Here is a 23,403-nt window from a genome sequence, read left to right as displayed (position 1 = left end):
AGGGGACTAGAACTGTCAATTGTGTGATAGTTGAATATTGGGCTAATGGACTTCATAGAAGTTGGAGTGGACAAAATATATGGGGAAACCCATTAGAATTCGTCCAAGGCTTCTATGGAGGGAGTCAATGGGCTGTTTAGGGCCTAAGCAGTCAGATTAGGGTTTCCTAGTTTAAAACCCTAATACCCTTACTATATAAGGAACCCCTAAGGCCCTAAAAACATGTGGAAGTGATCCCTAAGGGTTCTTGGTCGTTTTTGGTGCTCCTCCTCCTTCTCCTAATTCATCTTGTTGCTCATGGTGTTTGTGATTCCAGTAGAGGTACAACATTTGAGGCACTAAGCTTTCAAGAGTCAAGACTAAGGAGATTTGTGATTGTTATTGCTACATAACAATCAAGGTAAGATCTAAACCCTAATTCATATCTTGGTTTGATTATTGTATGCTAGATCTAGGGTTTATGGCTTTGGATAATTATTGCATGTTCATTAGACAAACTAGATCCAAAGCTTTAAGGTTTGCATGTACACCATAGGATTGATGTTTTGCTCAAAACCCATCAGTGGTATCATAGCCTAGGCTGTTTTTTTGATGTATTTGATGCTTTACATGATTATTCAAAGCTGAAAATCAAAAAATCTCGGATCTGGAGGCTAGACTCGCTGAGTCCATATGTGAACTCGCTGAGCTCACTGGCAACTCGATGAGTCCAAGGTTGGCTCGACGAGTCAGAGTATCAGATGCCAGATTTTTCGGGTTTTGACCTATTTTGTTGTGGGGTAATTACCAAAAATGTTTTTCATTAATAAAATTCGAATTTTATCAATATTTGGTGATTACCCTACGAAATAGAAGATAATTGTAAAAATTAAGATAATTAATTTTTTTATAAGATAAATATTAATTATTTGTAATTTTGTTTTGGATTATCTTGTAAGAAATTGAATTAGGTCAAATTTAGATAATTACCAATTATTTGATTAATTTAATTATCTGTAATTTGATCTAGATAGTTTTGAAAAAGTTTCAAAATTTCCCTCAAGTTTTGGAATTAATTTTTTTTTATTAAAATGTCTAATTTTTGTAATATTTAAATTCTAAACCCTAAGTTTTTGAAAAGTTTCTAAAAGTTGTCCTCAAGTTTTGGAATTAAAAATTTCATGAAAAGTTTAATTTTGAAATATTAAATTCTAAAACACTAGTATTTTGAAAAGTTCAAATTACACCCTTATGGTTTCATTAAGTTAATTAAATGCATAATTAAGAGAGAGTTAATAAATTCATAATGATATGGTTTATATTTAATTAAATTAAAAGTATAATTTATTAAATTAAACCATCTAGTATTTTAAAAGTGCAAAATGTACCCCTATACTATACATAAAATTAAAAGTATAATATTATATATGTATGAGTAAAGATTCAATCTTACCATTAGTAGGCCTCATTCACGAAGCTAGTCTCTAAGGGGTGTTTAAGAAAATTACCTATAAAATGGCGATTGAATGGGTATCCACTCTTAACCACCGCACTATTTACTAGTGGAGGGTCATTAGCAGAACAGATAGGATAGGACACAAGCTTCCATTATAAAGTATAATGAAATACGAAGTAACTAAACACTTTTATAAATTCCCAAATCTTAGTTACTTTAGGAAAATGTGGAATTGGTGCAAATCCATAAAATTGCACATTACACTCTTATTGGTTGATTAGTGGAGCATGTGTGGTTAACCAACACACTAATATGGGACCAATGAAGGATGGAAATGGGTAGCTTGATGTTTATCATAGATCAATGACGCGTGTGTGGTTAACCCGCACATTGATTAGGTGATTTGTAACATCGAGAGTACCAAGCTAATTTTCATGGTTATCCACAACTTGTTTGTGATCCTTGGCATCCCAATCACAAATGAAGGGCACAATCGAGATTTAAACATGCGATTGAAAATTTCAATGAATCTCAAAAGATCTAGGAGTTTCAATTCATTTAAAACTTAAATTTCCTTTTCATTTTTTCATGGTAGAAATTGGTAAATCGTCATTTACCCACCTTCAAATGTTCTGCAATTTGGATTGCGGCATCCCTCTTCCAAATTGTAGAATATTATGTTGGGTCCTAGCCTTAATATCTCATTTGGGTGTTTTATTAAGGACTCAATCAACTAACTTGAATTTTCTCCTATTTTGTAGATGTCTGATTCTAACTATGTTCTTCCTAAATCCCATAGAACAAGCTTTTCACATGAAGACGATATTCCACGATTCGATCGAGGAAAAAGAGATCATTCTTCACTTCCTCCACCTCCTCCTATTGTTCTCCCTGGCCCACAAGTTCGAAGGCTTTAAAATTTCAAGCTCACTCAAGCCCTTTTGGCAAGTAAACATGAAGAAGGAAAGTCAGTGTGTCCACACGTCTTAGAGATGAAGTCGCACATTGACATGTTAAGAATGTTGGGAGTTGTTGTCTGTGAGAAGCTAGCTATTGAATGGGTTCTTCAATCACTTCCTGACTCATGTAGTGAGTTCCTAAGAGAGTACTATATGACAGACCATGACGTGACCCTCATCGATCTCACCTATTTGCTTGTTGCTGCTGAATCAGCAATGATTTGGCGCACTGGAGAAGCAAAGTTGATTGGTAGATCTGCCTTCCAAACCTCTATGGACATAGGCAATGGCAAAAAAAGGCATGCCATGGTAACAATTTTAGACCATAACAGAAAGGCAAAGTGTGAGGTAATTTCATGTGCTGTTCCAAAAGAGTCGATTTGCTTTTATTACCAAGAGAAGGGGCATTGGAGACGAAGCCGCTCTGTCTACCTGAGAGATCTAAGAGATGGGAAAGTTAAGATGTATGGCTCTACTTCAGGTAAAATCCAATAACTAACTCTATAAGGTCCTATTTTATATTATTAATACATGATGTGATATGATTGCATTTTAATGTTTTGTAGGATCGAAGAAAAGATAGGAATCTTAAAGGAAGAAGTGAGTTGAATCTGATCGCCAAGAAATGGATTTCAATCGCATGATTTGATGATCGGATTTTTGCAGCTACTACTTTTAGAGTTACGATAGATTGCTTAAGAATATGCAATAACATGGTTTTCATTTGAATTGCATTGTAAGGACAAGTTTTTCCGCACCTTTTACAAATAAAATAAATTTTGGTTTTTGTCTTATTTATTTCATTGCAATGGCATGTATGAAAAATTGATGTTTGTGTCTTTCTATTTTTAGCAATGTTGAAATGGATGTGATTCTTAGTTATGCTATTTGTGGCAATATCGAGAATTTATCAAATAGGGAAAGATTCTTGTCGCCCGAGTTTCAATTGGATAGAAACTTGGAATCTTACAACTTGTATTGCATTAAGAATGAGAACCTTCATATTTGGAAAATTAAGACTAATTCCCTGACAAAGAGTCAAGTGAAGGAGTAGGGGAAATGGTACACAATGTTGTGCATTGGTTAAGTCCACCACAAAGAACAATAAGATTATTCTTCATAATTTACTAAAAGTCTAGTAAATGTTACAAGATTAAGTATAATTCTGAATCATTGAAAAGTTTAAATGAATGGTCGAACGAATAAGAAGAATCAAATAGGCAGAAAGATAAAAGTGTCTCCAATCTGAAAAGATGGGAGAGTACTTTAGTATCATGTTTTATGATCATCTTGTTGATTATGAAACCTTATCATAATTGATCCTCTAAGGACATCTTAGTGCACTAGTGTGGCTAAGAAGAGGAATCGGAAATTGTTGGAATGAAGGATGAGTCATACTTCGTTCCAAAATCAAGTCTTAGAGTCATACTCCAAGATTGTGACTTGAGTGACACATATTACGAAGGTTTTAATAGACTCATCAAATGCGGAGTAGGAAAATGTTTTCTTGCTCTTACATGTTTGAAATTGGTAAATTATGATGTCTTGAATAAGACAAAGACCAACTAAGACCAATTGTGTGTAGTGTTTGTCTTGATAAGAATCCGCACTAACTCTTAAATGTTTGTTTGTCAAGAAATGTTTCTTGACAAGAGAATCTTATACATCAAGAGGTCAGTGGGAGTCTAAATGATCTTGAAAAGGTTCAACAAATCAAGAATAAACCTAGTTAGACACTAGCACGCGACTTGAGGTTTGTAACATATCGTGTTGACATATTCTTATTTTTGTGCCATTCCAATTTGGTCAACTATGCATATGAGTTCTATGAGTTCTAAATAGACTGCATAAAGATAAGCACCTTGTTCAATAAAAGAACATTGACTAGTATAGGTGGCCTACTAAATAACTTGGAAGCAATGGTGGGACCCTTGATGGCATGAAATTAAAAATGAACAAGTTCAGTCCATATGAGTTTGAATTTGTCAGAAACATTGTCTTACGATGATGGTTATGACAAATTCACATGGATAGAAACACATACACCATAAAATCTAAGTGTCATAAGGTTTCTCTCCTTCATGAAAATGATTGTGAGGAAATGCTTTCACGAGGAATATTTTAAGGAGATAACGATTATGTAAATTGCATTCTCAAATTTGATTATGATTATAGCATCCCTTTTCATAGTTCGAATTGTGAGATTTGGCAATTAGTTTCAACATTCGAGACTTATTGTTGAAAGTTCTACAACTGTTTAGACACACATAGGGCTGTAAACGAACTGAACGTTCGGCGAACCGTTCGTGAACTGTTCGGCGGGAAGTTCGATTATGTTCGTTTATTTAATAAATGAACGAACATTAACAAAAATTATCGTTCGTTTAGTTATATGAATGAACATGAACAATGGTCTCGTTTGTTCATTTATGTTCGTGAACGTTCGTTTATGGAGTTCGTTTACGTTCGTTTATGTTCGTTTAAGTTTATTTATATTCATCTATATTCAATATTAAAAAATCAAAATAATTAACTTAACTATTTTAAATAAATTATTATTTAAGAGATATTTTTTTAGTTATATAAAATTATAATCGTTAATTTAAATAAATACGTGAAGTTATACCACCTTATAATTTGTATAAAAAATTTATTTGTTAATCTAATGTTATTAATTTAATATAATTAAAATGAAAAATTTTAATTTTGAAATTAAAATTTAATGTAATTAGGGTAGGAAATTTAATATTTGAAATGGATAATTAATATATTGACAAGTGACATTATATGGAACATCTAATATTAATGAGGAGTTCTAATATAATGATATTTGTCAACAGGAGAATAAACATATTCATTTATTAGAATATGAATTATATTGCTATATTATATGTTGGTTTATTTTATATATGTTCAATTGTGTTATTTTTTTTTATCTTTGTTCGTTTATGTTTGTTCGTTTATGTTCGTTTAGCATGTTCACGAACATAAATGAACGAACATGAACAAAGTAATTTGTTAAATGAACGAACATGAACAAGAAAATCTCGTTCGTTTATCCGTTCGTGTTCGTTTGTTGTTTGGCTAACTTAAACGAACGAACATGAAGAAGACCTTGTTCGTGTTCGTTTGGTTCGTTTACAGCCCTAGACAAACATGTGAGTTATCTAAGGAAAGGTGTATGAATTTGAGAAGCTTAGATAAAAGCGCATCGAAGCATATCGTATTAGAAATATGAACTTTGGTCAATAAGTATTGCTTTCTAGAAATCCAACTGCTTTCTGAATACGTATCAAAACTAGTGGGAGCACAAATATTATGTTGGTATGGATATAATCATCATGTTAGTGACAGCATTATTATTATTATTATTATTATTATTATTATTATTATTATTATTATTATTATTACTATTAATATTACTATTACTATGACTATTACTATTACTATTACTATTACTATTATTATTATTATTATTATTATTATTATTATTATTAAAAAAAAAACAAAAAAAAAGAGTCTAGAGAAAAAGGCAAAGTTGTGTTTTAGCCCTGCTTTTATAACCACAGTGTTGTTTTAGGGCGTTTTACTTATTGACTCGCCTAGCCCGCCTGACTCTTTTAAATATTTTAAAATTTTCTTTGGTATTATAAAATTTTTAAATAACTTACTCATATCCCGTTATGGTCCTGAATTTATCACATAGTATCCTCATGAAAGCAGTATTATGATCAGCAAATCATAATCAGATATGAGTAAAAAAAAGAGTATGGAGAAAAAGGCAAAGTCGTGTTTTAGCCCAGCTTTTATAACCACAGTGTTGTTTTAGGGCGTTTTACTCATTGACTCGCCTAGCCCGCCTGAATCTTTTAAATATTTTAAAATTTTCTTTGGTATTATAAAATTTTTAAATAACTTACTCATATCCCGTTATGGTCCTGAATTGTGGTATCATAGCCATGGAATACTATGTGATATTACCTCGATTTATTATGAGTATATTCAATAGATTTAAAAACAGTAATAAACAATTGATTAAAAACCAGTTAATAGAAGAATATGAAATACGAAAAAATTTAGACCTTCTTAATAAATGGACTATTCCTAGTATCAACCCTAAATTCATTTATGAATTAGGAACTTTTGAAGAATTAGGTTTTATCCAAACTGTTAAAACTACAGAAGAGAATTTAACTATGAATGAAGATGACATGACAGTTCAGTTAATAACTCCACAAGATATTAATAGATATAAACATATTTATAATTACTTGCATATTGGTTTAGTGCAAATTGCTTTTAAACCATTAACATTACAAGGATTACCTGAATGTTTTTTAGCAGTTCTTAGGGACGCTAGAAATAAAAATTGGAAACAATCTTTAATGGGTATAATAGAATCTAGTTTGTCTCATGGACCGGTATATTTTAATGTTTACCCAAATTTACAACTTTCTTTGTCTGATAGGAATATTTTTCAAGCTTTAACATTAAATATCAAAACTCATGGTTATAATTATTTACCAGGATCGGAAGTAATATGTATATGTTATCGTATATATTTTAAACCATTAAAAACGATGAATCCTAAATGTAAGAAAGTTAATAAACCTATAAATGAAACAATTTTAATAGAAAGTAATTTCGATATGTCAAAAATTACAACTAGAAAAGCCATAAAATGGGATGAAATAAAATTTCCCCAACACTGGATTTTAGAAGATAATATACACCCACGCCTTTAATAAATAATAATATAGAAAGTATTATACAAACTTCTGATGGGGCCGTTACTATAGAATTTAACAAGGAAATAGAATATGAACACGACCTAATAAAACGAACAAGATCGGCAAGATCTTCACATTCATACATATCACCACTAGATTATAAGGTAGAAGTCCCCTCTACTCGTGCTTCTGTTGATATAAGAAAAATAAATAATATAAATATACATGATGATATTGTGTATGAGGCGGAGGCATCTACTCCTTCTGAAATGAATTTTACAGTTTAATGGATTTAGACGAAAAAATAGATTTTAGCCCTGATTCTCAGGCAAGAAAAATTATTTCAGAAGAATTTTATTCAACTAAATGGACATTTTTTAAAGATTGGTTATTTAAAAATTATTCTAAAGAGGAGTTACAAGAGATACAAAATAAATTTTATGAACATTTATCCTCTATAAATCAGATTATACATTTTATTCCTTGGTTTACTTATACTTTTCTACATGATATTCACAACATAGAAAGAGATTATACTCTATCAGGAGACAAGATAATAACAAGCATATTTCCACCTCAAATCCCTTTTACAATTACAAATAACAATGTTACCATAAAATTTTCAGCTTATCAAAAACTTTTTGAAGAAAAGACTCTTACTGTAGATATAAATCATATTAATAGTATGATCCAACAATTAAATTTCCATGATTTATATTCTATAATAATAGGAGAACAATTAATGGATTTACATAAAAAAATAGAAAAAATAAATAGTCAAAAGAGATAATAATACAAAAAAAAGAGAAAGAAAAACAAATAAACGCTACTATTCAACCACCACCAAATATTACTGGTTATAAATTAAAAAACTACGATTATATGCTAGATATTATACAAGAACAAATGAAAAAACTACACATTAATACCATAAATAAAGACTCGGATGATGAGCCAGACATAGATGATGCCCAAATAAATAAAATTAATAATTACGACAGTAAATTTGCTAGAAAGCCTGTCCAAAGATTATATTATTATCCAAGACCAAGTCCCCAAGATGTTCTACACGAGGAACAAGAATATGAAATTAATAATAGTTACAGTGGTAAAAATGTTAATGAATGGAATCTAGATGGATATACTGAAAGCCAAATATATAATATGATTCATAGAATGTTAATGTATAGTACAATTGCTAAAAATACAGGAAATAGTGATAAACAAGTAGCTAACATGCTAATTACCGGATTCACTGGCCAACTAAAAGGCTGGTGGGACAATTATGTTGATGAAAAAACTCAACAAGCTATTCTTAATACAGTAAAAACAGAAAATGGAATAACTACTCCCAATATGGTATACACTCTTACTTGTACCATAATAGAACATTTTACAGGAAGATGGTCAGATAATTCTGAAAACATTCGTACCTTATTAAATGGATTATTTTGTAAAACTCTTACGTCCTTTCAATGGTATAAGGATACTTTTCTAGGTAGAGTTATGGAGCTTAATGATTGTAATAGTGTTTACTGGAAATCAAAATTCATAGATGGTTTGCCAAATCTTTTTGCTGAAAGAGTTAAAAACCAACTAAGAATAGATAATACAATTCCTTACGAAGAATACACATATGGAAAATTAATAGGAACTTGTATACAGGAAGGTTTGGCCCTATGTAGTGAAATAAAACTCAACCATCAAATAAAAACCCAACATCTTAATGAAAAAAGACAATTAGGAGAATTTTGTGATCAATTCGGAATAGAAACCAGTAAAAATAAGAAGAAACAGAGAAAATAATTTCAACAAAAAAAAAGATTTTATAAAAGAAAACATAACGATTTTAATAGAAAAGATAAACACATAAAAAAGAAATTTATTAAAAAAGAAAATAAAAAACCTCCTACTTGCTTTTCATGTGGAAAAACCGGTAATTATGCTAATAAATGCAGAAATAAAAAAATAAAGAAACAAATTAATAATATGGATATAAGTGAGGACATAAAACTTCAATTAATAAATTTAATAGATAATTCATCAGACAGCGAGGAAATCTCAGACAATAATTCTGATATCAACATGACAGATTATGATTCTAATTATGATTCAGATTATGAAGAAATTGAATGTAATTGTGATAATCTAGAACAATGTTCATGTAACATGGATCATCAATTATATCTAATCCAATCTCAATTTAAAGAAGATTTAACCATAAATGTAATTAGTAATGATATTGCAGACTTATTAAAAGAAGTTAATGATCCAGAAATAAGGCAAAAAATACTACAAAATTTAAATACCAAGGAACATAATATAAAAGAAGAAGGGATTTATCCAATGAAAAATGTACATAATATGTTAAGAGAAAGAAGAAATAAAAATTATACTAATATACCTACAGCACAGGACTTACAAGATGAAATTCAATCTCTAAAACAGGATATATCCAAAATAAAAAATGATCAATTAATAAATAATCAAAGAATTAATAAATTAGAAAAATTACAAAATAATCAGGATGCTGGTGCTAGCAATAATACTGATAATAATTTTCTTCAATCAATGGAACTAGTAATATCTAGAAAATGGCATGTTACAATTAATCTATTTATTACTTACAATTATCAAAGGAATTTTGTTGCCCTAATAGACAACGGAGCAGATCTAAATTGCATAAGAGAAGGATTAATACATACGAAATATTTTCAAAAATCGACACATACGTTAAGAGAAGTATCAGGTTCCAAATTAGATATTAGATATAAACTAACAGATGCAAAAATTTGTACAGAAAATGTCTGCATACCTATTAATTTCACTATAATTAAAAATATGACTAGTAATACAATGATTCTAGGAAATCCCTTTTTGGAAATGATATTACCTCTAACTATTGATAAAAATAAAATTGTAGGATCTTATAAGAATAAACCTGTTATATTAAATTTTGTCTCTGACCCTTACTCTATCTGGGTCAATGAGTTAAATTTAAAGAAAAACCAAATAAACTTTCTTAAAGAAGAAATTAGAACGGTTCAAATAGATGAACAGTTAGAACAACCTAAATTACAGGAAAAAATTAAACTTTTAACAAACCAATTTTCCTTAAACATTTTTAATGACCATCCTAATGCTTTTTGGGAAAGAAAAAAACATATAGTTATGCTTCCCTATGAGGAAGGTTTCGATGAAAAACAAATTCCTACCAAGGCAAGACCATGTCAAATGAATTTTGAATATTTGAATATATGTAAAAAAGAAATGACTTCCTTATTAGATAAAAATTTAATACAACCTTCTAAATCTCCATGGTCGTGTACCGCGTTTTATGTTAACAAACATTCAGAACAAGAAGGGGGAGTACCAAGACTTGTTATCAATTATAAGCCACTTAATAAGGTCTTAAAATGGATTAGGTATCCTATTCCTAATAAGAAGGATTTATTAGATTGTTTACATGACTCTTTAATATTCTCAAAGTTTGACTTAAAATCAGGGTATTGGCAAATTCAAATTGATACCAAGGATAGATATAAAACTGCCTTTAATGTTCCTTTTGGACAATACGAATGGAATGTTATACCATTCGGCCTAAAAAATGCCCCTTCGGAATTTCAAAATATAATGAATGATATATTTAATCCTTATAGCAATTTTATTATTGTTTATATAGATGATATTTTAGTATTCTCAAAAAATATTCAAGAACATTTTGATCATCTGCATACTTTTGAAAAAATAATAATAAACAATGGTCTGGTAATATCACAATCTAAAATGTCTTTATTTCAAACAAAGGTAAGATTTTTGGGTCATAATATTGAAAAGGGACAAGTCATCCCTATACAAAGAAGTATAGATTTTGCTGCAAAATTCCCAGATGAAATAAAAGATAAAACTCAGCTACAAAGATTTTTAGGTAGCCTGAATTATATATCACCTTTTCATAAAGATTTATCAACCGATAGTGCAATTCTTTATGACCGGTTGAAAAAGAACCCTGGTGCTTGGACTAGTAATCATACCCAAGCGGTTAAAAGAATAAAAGACAAAGTAAAAAAATCTACCATGCTTATCTTTGGCTAATCCTAATTGGGAAAAGATAGTTGAAACAGATGCCTCTGAAATAGGGTTTGGAGGAATTTTAAAACAAATTCACCCTAACAATAAGCATGAATTTTTAGTCAGGTTTCATTCTGGAAATGGACTCCTAGTCAAAAGAATTATTCTACTACTGCTAAAGAAATTTTAGCATTAGTAAAATGTATTCTTAAATTTCAAGACGATTTATATAATCAACATTTCATTATAAAAACAGATTGTCAGGCAGCTAAATTCATGTTTAATAAAGACTTCAAACATGATGTTTCTAAAGAAATGTTTACCAGATGGCAAGCTACATTAGCATGTTTTGATTTTGAAATTCAATATAAAAAAGGAAGTGATAATAGTCTTCCCGATTTTTTAACTAGAGAATTTCTGAATGAGTTATAGCCAACTAAGACAGTTATCTCATGATATCATTAATACAAAAAATTTAATTAATAAAGCGGAAGTTGAATTAACCAACTTAACAATTGAACCATATTTCAGGAGAACACTAATTAATTTAAGATTAATTGGTTTAAGAATTCAGCTCAAAAATCTTGAGAACAAACTTATATTACTCTTAAATTGACATTTTCAGGTAAATTTCTTATGGGTGACTCAAGATTACAAGTAAAGAATAACCTTCATTGTAAACATATCAAGGTCTTAGAATCGTTTATCAAACGAAGTAAAAAAGATAAAGATAGACCGATAACAAGAACTGACATGAAATGATATAACATTATGTTCAAATATCTTCATAAGAAAATCTCAGAAACCACATGCTAATTTGCAGGATGAATTCCAATCGTGGAAGAGGCCATCCTTCATACAGGGGTGGTTATAGTAGAGGTCGAGGAAATCCTGCGGCTTCAAGCAGTTCTTATAGAACTGGAAATTCGTCACAAGCAAATGATCAGTCTCTTCCAATTCCTAGAAGCCCATTATATGAGGAGTTGAAAGCATTTTTAGAATCAAAAATGGAAAATATTCCTAGTTTCGCCCAAATGATCACAGATGGTGAAACCATCAACGATAATTTTGAATATAAGGAATCATCTCATAGAGATAATATTATTATCTTACAACATAAAGATATAATGCTTTATTTTGAAAACAATGATGATCCATGGTTTTTAATGACAAGATACTTGGATATAGCAACATACGCTGGATATTCTTATAAACAAAGATTATATTATGAGAATATTTTGAAAATAACTGGATCAGTTGAATTTTCTCATTTTACATCCGGAGGTAATACCAGTGTTTACAATTTTAGCAAAGCCATTATCAAAAAGATCATATCACCTGAGGAATGGGGATTAAGTACCCTTAAAGAAAAAGAGTTTATACTCCCTCCTTCGAAGATACCAATGAAATTTACATACTGGGATTATATTGAAAGTTTTCATAAAGCCTTCCTATATGAGAACCCTCAAAGAAAACATACTTGGGTCTTTAAAGTATGTGAAAAGGTTTATAACCAAAGTAAAGATATACCAAATTGGTTTAGTAATTGGTGGATCTCATAGGGCCCAAGTATAGATATTCTCCCTGAGGAACCATTTAGGAGATTATATGGGGAATGGTTACCCGTCTCTCCTAGATACCAAAACCAAGCCATTCCTTTGAAATCAGAAGGGCTGGAAGCAATATCTTCCATGCATTTTTTTCATGGAATTTTCTATTCCTTGGATTTGGAAATGGTCCCCACATGTGGATTATACTCCCTCCAAATTTCCTTTTCTACAAAGGTCATACTTTACCAAATTCTAGCCTAAAATGCTTCATAAAAATCCAAAAACAAAAATTCTTAATGCACAGGAAACAATTGATCATATCAATCAGCAAATTAAGAAATACCAAGAACAGAAAAAATTCTCGGAAATAGCCTCCTCAACAGAAGCAGCCCCCTCAACTTCTCAAAAGGTCAATCTAACTAAAGAAGAAATAATCAAGTCATTCAGGTTATACTGTTCTGAATTAAAAGAAAACCTTAAACGGTTTACAAAACATGAAAATGCAAAAGATATAGGTTCAAGTGAAGATATTTCAGATAATATGTCAGTTGATAACCACAGCCAAACACAGTGTTTAGCGGGAGAATCCCAACCAGATGATGAAGAAATTCCAGAAGAAGACCTCCCCATTGATTGCATGATTGACATGATTAAGGAATCAATCACTTAAAGAAAGAACCTTTCCAAGACAAAAAGGACAGCACCACAATAGACTCAAGGTGACAGGTGGATGGACCAAAATAAAAGAGGATGATATTCTTCAAAAATTATTGAAGACAAAGAATAATATTCGTCAGATATTATTAAAGCAAGGGAATCAAAAAAAGAGTCATTTCTACTTTTCTTAAAGCTGTTTGCCAATGCTAAATGTAATAATTTAGGTTTTGTTTGTTTTTGTGGCCTCCTGATCTATTTATGTAGCCTCTCTCTTATGTTTGAGACAGGCCTGGAGCCATTTCTATATTTCTCTCTTGTAATCTCCTCTTGTAAGAAATCCTTCTGCAATAAATAGTTTGAAATAAATTTGGAGTATCAAAGTTTTACTACAAGACAATATTGGATTCACCTTTCTGGTTAGTCTACTTCCTTATACTTCATTTTATTTGTAAGCCTAATGCAAGGCTAATTCGTTAATATCACATAGTATCCTCATGGAAGTAGTATTATGATCAGCAAATCATAATCAGATATGAGTAAAAAAATAAAAAAAGTTTGGAGAAAAAGGCAAAGTCGTGTTTTAGCCCTGCTTTTATAACCACAGTGTTGTTTTAGGGCGTTTTACTCATTAACTCGCCTAGCCCGCCTGACTCTTTTAAATATTTTAAAATTTTGAAATAACTTACTCATATCCCGTTATGGTCCTGAATTGTGGTATCTATTATTATTATTATTGTTATTATTATTATTAAGTATTGTAAGTTAGCAATATTAATTATAGAAAACAACAGTTTCACTTTGCAAAGTTGTAGGGGTTAAAAAGTTGTTTTGCTATAATTAAGGGGGAGAATATTATACTTCGTTTTGAAATCTAAAAGCTTAGATCGAGAAGTTATAATCAAGTTTAGGGCATATATAGACGTTATGTTGAAAAGATTCAACATAAATGAATTTTATATATGACAATATTATAGCAAGAAACTGGTAAAGTATCACGTTTTTCATTATGGATCGTGTCCCATACACTTTGGGTATAGGATCGACTGCATTTGCTGTAATATTTGACCGTTATAAAATTTTCCAAATGCCTAGGGCATTAAGACGGAAAAGGTTCTAGAACCGGATTGACTAAAATAAACAACTGTGAATGACAATGTAAGGTTCGCTAAGGATTGGTCGCTTGTGGGCAGTTGGAAGTATAGTAATGAATGGACCATGTGACATTATTATGAATAGCTAAGACTCTATTTAGAATGAGTTGTTATATGGAAAATATGGAAATGTTTCCATATTGGGAGTTGGACGTTAATAATTTATGTCTATATTAGAAACTTTTATGCAAGAAGGATGTTCAAAGGAATGTACTTTGAATGTGAGAGTCCGCGTCTATGGAATTGTCTTGTAACAATCTCCAATAGAGAAATTTGTAATTTCATTGGGAAAGTCTTGGTGACTTTGGCTCTATGACCTTACAAAAGGATCGTTGCATAAAATGTTAGAATCCAACATATTCTAGTAGTGGCGAGAATTTTGTATTCTTACACTAACGATAAGGATTAGGAATTGTGAATTAAGCATCATTGGAAATGTTTTCAATTGATCTATTTGACAATGTAAGGACCATAGATAAACATAGTGTGCATGCTTGGTGCATGGGACAACTATTGTCATAATTCAAGTGTTAAGTTGATTATCCGAAACCTTATACAATAAATAATGAGTAATCAATATGGTGACTAAATAAAAGGTGTTTTATTTATACTGAAATTTTTTGGGGCCATATATGATTAAGTATTATTATTGTGTTTCACTTTGCATGTTTTGACTTCCCGAGTAAAAAGATTATTCAAACTATCAATAGTCGATCATACTTTGGAAGTAGGTATGAAAGAAGATTGTCATGAATCCGTTTGTAGATTGTCTAAAGTGTTTAGACATAGCACAAGTTTGCTGCAAAGTTCATGAGTGTTGCTATAAGATTAGAGTATTTGATTAAACTAACACTCACTTAGATCGCTTCGTGGCTTTTATCACAAGTGATTGGTGAGATGATAATATCTTATATCCTTGAAACCAAGATGTGTGAGTTGTATTCTGCAAGTCGGTTGCACATTGATAATATGTAAATGCGCCAGTAACTTGGTGTTATAAAACATATTGTTGTGTGTGATTTCATGACTAGATACAAGCGAGCATTTGAGTCGAAGTTTATCTGTTCCTTTTACCTAAAGTGGGATAAAAGCATTATTTGTGGGCCCCTCGATGATTTAGTGATAACACCCTAAGCTCTTGGCCAAGTTGTGACTAAGTTGATGTGTTTAATTGTAGTCTGTTGTCAGTCGTCATAAATCGGAAATCGGAAAACAACACATGAACATAGAGTATGATTTAATTCATGTCTCAGTTCATACAATATCTAGAATGGATGAATATATGATCCCATATCTAAGGGACGTGTATCTAATAAGATCAGAGTTAACAGCGGTTTTTGAAAGCTACGATTGCTGATCAGGTTCCGTAGTCATATGCAAAATAGTTATTAGACTTATCCAAGCGGGAGACTGTTAGATTAGGTGTCTAAGCCTATAACTATTTTGGTATGTACTTGACTCGATTGCGAGCATGGTCCTTTTGCGTTGCCTTCACCATAGCAACTGATAGGATGAATTAAGGAGAAAGAGGATTAATTATGATTTATTAATATATTATAAGAATAATATATTAAAGGAGAAATCATATTATTTAATTAATATTAGTCAAGAATTAATTAAAAATTAGTTGTATGACTAAAAGACATTAATTAAATAAATGGGACTAGAACTGTCAATTGTGTGATAGTTGAATATTGGGCTAATGGACTCCATAGAAGTTGGAGTAGACGAAATCTATGGGGAAACCCATTAAAATTCGTCCAAGGCTTCTAAGGAGGGAGTCCATGGGTTGCTTAGGGCCTAAGCAGTCATATTAGGGTTTCCTAGTTCATTTAAAATCATTTTGAAAATCTTTCCTTGATTGAGACTGGATTCACATGAAAGTTCCTCCAGTTCACTCAAACCAAGGCTCTGATACCAACTTGTAACACCTATAAAATTCGAGCCAATTTAAAACCTTTTAAATAATTTAAAACCATTCAATTATTACAATTAGTTTTCAAAATAGTTTAAACATCAGAGTTCCTAGAAATCATAATAATCGATCGAGGAAGTGTACGGTCACGCCTTCGCCTTCCCTCGGCCATCCGCTGAACCTGAAACAATAAACTGAAACTATAAGCCCGAAAGCTTACTGAGTTACCCCAAAATACCAATGCCACACATATAACCATATCATATAAACATATAAGCAAATAAACAGCCATGCATCTCGAGTCTATAGTGTGACTGGTCCGCCTGCATCGGGCCTTTAGTTCAGTTAGTTCACTCTCTGAGTCTATAGTATGACTTGACCGCCCGCACAAGGCCTTCAGTCTATCTGGCCCACTCTTCGAGTTTCGGCACGTCTGGACTGCCCTCTCGGGGCCTTCAGCCTATCTGGGTCGCTTGTTGGGCCTTTGGCTTGACTAGGTGCCCTCCTAGGCCTCCAGTCTATCCGGTCCGCCCTGAGTATGTTGGACTACAGCACGAAGCATGACCCACCTCAACCTAACCCCCATACCAATCAAACAATCATATGCACATAAATATCATACGCTAGCATGTATATAACAAATAATCATACCGATGTAACAAATCATTAGCACAAGAACCATCCTATAACCATGATACCGACCTAACCGGTCACTAACATAACATCACCTTATATACTAGGACACCAACCTAAACTAGGTCACTAACATAATATCATCCTAAATACCAGGATGCAGATCTAGCAAATCAATAAACATATCAAGAAAATACCCGGATACAATTCCGAAAAAGGGCCGAACTTGGTGCCTTAGACCCTGTTGATATAGTGAGGATAACTCACCTTGCAATGTCGAACCGTAGAGATAAGATCAAACCTCCGAGTAACAGTCCCGAACTCCACCACCTATAACCACCATAGGACCAAGTCCATAAACTCCTGAACTACTAAAATACCCTCAGGAGTCAACGGATCAACCCTTGGCCAAAGTCAAATTCAATACTCAAGTTCAACAGTCCATGTTGATCTCAACTCGTCGAGTACCCTCAGCTTGTGACAACCCCAAATATATTGCCATTGCAAACCCTATTTTCACTAACGGAATGCGTCACTATATGTTATTTCTCGGTATTGTCTGGGTCATCAATAAACAAATATCTCGTTAATTACATGTTCCGGTATTATCATAAGTAATTATAACTTGTAAATGTTAACCCCGTTTAACTAAATAGAGTTATATTACTTTTCGACCATTTCACTCGGGTAAAAAGTTTAACCCCGTTAAACTTTAGCATCGGGTAGCCGTGTATCGGGTGCAATACCTGAGACATATAAAAGCGATTGAACACTACAATTGAACTCTTTTACCACATTTCACCTCTCTCTCACTACTTTCTCTCTCTAGACCCGAAATCGACTCCAAATCCGTGAATTTCCGACTTCCAAACGTAAGGACTCATTCCCTATCTTAATCTAAACATACTTTACTGCATTTAGAGTCCAAAATCATAGAAAACAAGGAACAAAATGGATTTTACGGCCTAAGAAGCCCCTTAGGCCGTAAACCCCCAAAATCATGCCAAAGACCTTGTTTTTCCTTCCTCTAAGCTTATGGACTAATTGAGGTATAAACCTAGGAGACTTTGGACACTAAAACACAAAGAATTGGAGCTTAAAAAGGAGTTTACGGCCCAAGCTTGTGCTTAGGCCGTAAACACCTCAAACACCCCAAAAACCCTTGTTTAAAGTCCCAAAAACTCATCTAGGGTGTTTGGTAAATTAGACTTGACAACAAGGAAGGCTTAAATGCATCAAACAACATCATTTGATGGCAAAAAGAGGAGTTTACGGCCAAGGCTAAGCTTGGGCCGTAAACACCCATGTTTTTGTGTCAAACAAGTCCCCAAACCCCTCAAATGCATGTAAGGAATTTAGCTAAGGCCTTTGGAGGGGTGTTGTACCATTAAACTTCCCATTTTGAGGCCAAATGAAGAGTTTATGGCCAAGGATATTCTTGGGTCGTAAACTCCCCAAATTTCATGCCAAATTGTCCCAAAACTCATTGTAAGGCCTTCTAGGATTTATCTAAGGTGAATGAGAACATGTTGTACCATTTAAACATCCATCTTGAAGGATTTAATGGAGTTTACGGCCCAAGAACAAGTCTTGGATGTAAACTCCCCAAAATGTAACAAAACAAGAGTTTAATCCCTCCATATTGGTCCGAGACACATGCCATTAAAGTAAGGAAGTGAAATAAGGCCTTAAACAAGCAATTTGGAGGACCACATGAGCTTACGGCCAAGCCTAGGGGGCTTACGGCCGTAAACTCCCAAGGAGTGGCCTTTAGGCCGTAAATTCCAAGGGAGTGAGCTCATGGACCCTTCCGTAAATCCTCCTTAGCCTTAAACCACTCCCGGGAACCCCTTCTAGGCCCTAAAATCCCGAATTGATGCTAGAATGCCTCAATACTTAAACGAAAAGCATAAAATGATTAATTTATTGTAAAACACAATATTTTCATATGAAATTATGGTCCTAAAGGTGTACAAGTCAGTATTTGGAACAAAACGCTCAGCCGACACTTTTACCCGATTTACCCGATTCACCCGATTTACGCGATTTCAGGTGAGTTCATACCCCTTTAATGAACCTTTCAAATGTTTTATATGTTTTAGGGGGGAGATACAAGTTGAATATCATGATTATGAAAAGTTATACAAGACAAATTTTCATATTACAGAATTAATCACATGTGATTCACTACTTGTAGTTCAAATCACATGTGATTTATCACTATGACTTATAAATCAATCATCTGTTTTCAAAACTGTTTTGAATTGACAAACAAGCTTCAAATGTTACCTTTATACAACACTTTTGTTTAATAAAACATCTTATAAAAATGTAACCACACTGATATATTTATATAAGTAAGACTTGAAGGACTTAGGACCGACAGCTCGCCTTATTTCCAGTTCTTGTTTGATTGTGGGCTTAGGGTAGTGGTTATCCGTCCGACTGTCGTTGATTTCTTAGTTATATATCTCGTATATTAGTACGGATTACGAGTACTTCTTATTTCATTAGATGCCTAAATCACTAACCTGACTAGAACTACACACACTAATTTAACTATAATAGGTATAGTTAAGGACTATATCCCTTGTTTTAACTACTACTCTACACTACTATAATTCTCTCTATTATGAAACAATACACTAATAAGAGAATACAATACAAGTTATACAAAAGACTACTACACTATAATACAAGAGAATGTACTAATCATGAGATAGTTCATTAATCCACTACGAGATACTCTATATGCTACACACTACGCCCGAAGTTTTCCGATAGGAAGACGAAACTATATGTATAGATCTATACGGGGCAGACGCTATTACATCCCGACTGATAACTTCAGTCCGAGCCGCTCAGGTCCAGGGATGCCTTTACTCTACTACACTATGCATGATAGGTAAGGTCATGAGGGTCCGCTATTACTCACACTATTGGTAACATACAAGAAAGATACTATAACCTCACTAAAATACTTAAAGAAAGATGAAGTAATATCCCGAAGTAAATAAGTACCTAATATTAAAGGATGTTGCACCACTATTATGAACTCCAATAATAACTCACTATATTGCCTTACTTAATGGTGAGTCACTATTACACTTCTACGATAATGGCTTTCAAAGATAGAAAGAATAAGTTTCTTAAAGATTTTCATTTACTATACAGTTCTAGAAAATATAGGATTTTCTAGGTTTTACCACTACTTATGATTACAAACTTCAGTTTTCATACTAATGATTCTAATGCTTTTTATACAAGTACTCACACTAAACTCTTATGAACTCACCAGCTTTATGCTGATATTCTTTTCAAAATAACTTGTATCTTCAGGTCAAAGATAGACAGGTACAGCTGCAGCATTTTTGGAGAAGATGGAGTATGCAAGACCCATCTCTTATTTTTGTTTACTTTTGGTGTTTGTCAAACATTACAAAACACACTTGTAAATACACTTACTATGTAAATGAAATGGTTGTATGTTTCTTGCTTTTACTATTATACAATTGTGATGATACTGTACACTACGTCATCCACCCCGAAACGTATTCCGCCATTGTCGGTTTTGGGGTGTGACAGATTGGTATCAGAGCATTGTTTATAGTGAATCAAGTATATCAACCTATAAAAGATATACGAACTATAAACACTTCGGGACTAAAACACTCTGACCAAGAATATATACTGTTTAGTATCTAAAGGATTTAACTAAGTATATATATATACACACATCACTATAAAACACAGAAGTCAGTATCATCCTAGAACAAAAAAAAAGTATTAAGATTGTTGGATAGCACGATTGGGTTTAGTGACATATAGTCACATTTAGGGGGATGTAGCCTGATCAACTACGTTTTCCTGGGAGTGACTAGCATGTGCCTAAGCTTGGTTGTGGTGTTACAACAAGTCTAAAACTTACCAACACTACCACAATAACGTTAACATTAGAATACTATAGGAGTATTATGTATCTCTAAAAACATACATCTGTGAGAACTAAAAAGGGTCGTTACTGATGGAGGAATAGTGGCTAAATGGATACTTTCCGGTTACATGTGACTAGGGCGTTATAGACTTAGAATCTGTGATCTTTGCTTTATTTCCTATTCCTTGTTTGGTTGTGGATTTAGAGTTAGGGTCACTTATTCGACGGACTATCCTGCCCCAGTCACATGTAATTAGTATGCATTATGCAAGTATTGGTCCAACTCGTGACGACTATCTTATAAATAATTTAGATTAGTACGCCTATTAATCTTCTTTTCCCCTTTTCTCGCATAGATACCATGGCTGGCTTCCACCCTCCTGGCGACCCGTACTACCCAAACCAGGGTAATGGGGGATGGCTCAGTGAAGAGTCAGACGATGATCACCCAATCCCTTTGGATGACCACCGAGCAGAAGGCTTTCCGAATAACTCCGACTCCGAGCCACAAGTTAATAACTTACCTCCCGGAGTTCCGAACCCTAACCCCCATCCGACATTTCAGGGTCCCACTCCTATATGGGCCATATCCTTGCACAGATGGAGCGAAGAACAGGGTCAGCCCATGCCATACAATGGAGACCGAAGCTTCTACAACATAAACGAAGGAGGATCAGCAGATCGGGTCCTGCCCATCATGATCCGAAGGATTGCCAGGAACGTCGAGCAGGGTCAAGCTGCTATAGGTCGAGTTGTAGAAGTGGATGCCAACTCAAATCTCAACACGGTTCGCATCCGCCAACTCGAAGAAGCCGTGGACAGGACAAGGAGGACCAACGAGGCTCTGCAGCACCAGTTGGCTTCATCCCGAGCTGAAGTTGGAGAACTCCATGCATGCCAAAGGATTCATGACCGACACCTTCAAGAAGTTATGCGTCAGCTAGCAGATCTGAGGATTCGCCCAACAAGTAACCGTCGCCAGTAGAAGACGTCTAGTTACCTCAATCTTTTGTTTAAAGGAATAGCCTTTCTCTCTACGTTCCGTAGGTCTATCATCTGTAAACATTCCTAGCTTGAAAGTACTCTAGTTAAACCTCTAAACTACCAAAATTTTCTCTATGGTATGATGTAAGACCTATCACTAGGTCAAATTTTCATGAACTTGTGTTGCATCGTTGATACCAGTATATTGGCAGCTGATTTCTCTATTGCTATAACTCTCATCCTGATCTTGGATTATGTTGATTTAATCCACGAAACACTCTATTTATATTCGCAATAGGCTCTTACTATTGCTATCATTTCTATAATTCTTCCAGTAAAGGATGCCTCCACGAAAGCATCCCACCAGAGGAAGGCCTGCAACTCAAACCCCTACTCCACCACCTCCTCCTCCGCAGATCGATCCGGTGCTATTCCAAACAGTGGTGAAGGCGGCCGTAACAGCAGCCATGGCCCAAATGAATTCTGGGGATGCAAGCGGTGGTAACTCCAGGTTCGGCGAAGTCCATCAAAGGGTGCAGGGGTGCACTTATAAGGATTTCATGAACTGTAAACCTACCTTCTTCGACGGTACAGGAGGAATTCTGGCATTATCCCAATGGTTCGAAAGAACCGAAGCAGTGTTCAAGATGTGCTCTTGTCCCGAGGAGAGAAAAATCAAGTTCGCTACTGCTACCCTCACCAACAGGGCCTTGACATGGTGGAACGGCCATGTTAGTTCACTTTCCTTGGTCACAGCCAACGCTATGGGCTGGGACACCCTGAAAGACCTCATGAGGGGAGAGTACTGCCCTAGGGGCGAAGTTCAGAAACTTGAGGAAGAACTCTGGAACCTCAAGATGAAGGGAACGGACATAACGACTTATACGGCCAGGTTTTGCGACTTGGCGGCTATGTGTCCCAATATGATCCCCTCTGAAAGCAAGAAGATTGAACGATACATTTGGGGTTTACTGCCTCCGTATCGAGGAAATGTTCTAGCCTCACGCCCTACAACTTTTGACAGCGCCAAGGAATTGGCCCAGAGTCTGATCAACCATGAAATCTCCTCCACTCCAGAAACAGCAACCACAACAACCACTGCACCACCCGCTTCATCTGACAGAAAAAGGAAGCGATGGGATAAGAAGAAGGGCAAGAAAACTCAAAACTCATCAAAGGACCAGCAAATTGTGGCGGTCCATGCTGCCACCACCCCGACTACTCCAGCTGCTCCAGCCCCGCCGAAAGCTTACAGTGGAAACTTGCCCAAGTGTCCCAAGTGCCCTTTCCACCACAACGGCCCCTGCCGTGAACTGCAGTGTTCCAACTGCAGTCGAAAGGGCCATACTATCTGATTTTGTAAGGCCCCTCACAAACCTATCAC

The sequence above is a fragment of the Lactuca saligna genome, chromosome 2 (assembly GCF_052625555.1).
Source record: "Lactuca saligna cultivar CGN05327 chromosome 2, ASM5262555v1, whole genome shotgun sequence".
In the NCBI taxonomy this organism is placed as follows: Eukaryota; Viridiplantae; Streptophyta; class Magnoliopsida; order Asterales; family Asteraceae; genus Lactuca; species Lactuca saligna.
Note: the sequence above shows the minus strand (reverse complement) of the source record.